Raw genomic sequence first — 345 nt, 5'->3', positions numbered from 1 at the left:
TCACAAAAGAAGACATTCGAGAAGCCAACAAACACATGAAGAAATGCTCAACCTCACTAATCATCAGGGAGATGCAAATCAAAACCACACTGAGATACCACCTAACTCCAGTCAGAATGGCAATTATCAACAACTCAAAAAATAACAGCTGCTGGAGAGGGTGTGGTGAAAAGGGAACACTTCTACACTGCTGGTGGGAGTGTAAACTAGTGCAACCTCTGTGGAAAGCAGTGTGGCGATTCCTAAAAACTCTAAAAATTGACCTTCCATATGACCCTGCAATCCAACACAAATCACTCTATAAAAAAGATACCTGCACACGTATGTTTATCACAGCGTTGTTCA

Source organism: Carlito syrichta, unplaced genomic scaffold (assembly GCF_000164805.1).
Source record: "Carlito syrichta isolate Samal-C Ts95f unplaced genomic scaffold, Tarsius_syrichta-2.0.1 Scaffold314793, whole genome shotgun sequence".
NCBI lineage: Eukaryota > Metazoa > Chordata > Mammalia > Primates > Tarsiidae > Carlito > Carlito syrichta.
Note: the sequence above shows the minus strand (reverse complement) of the source record.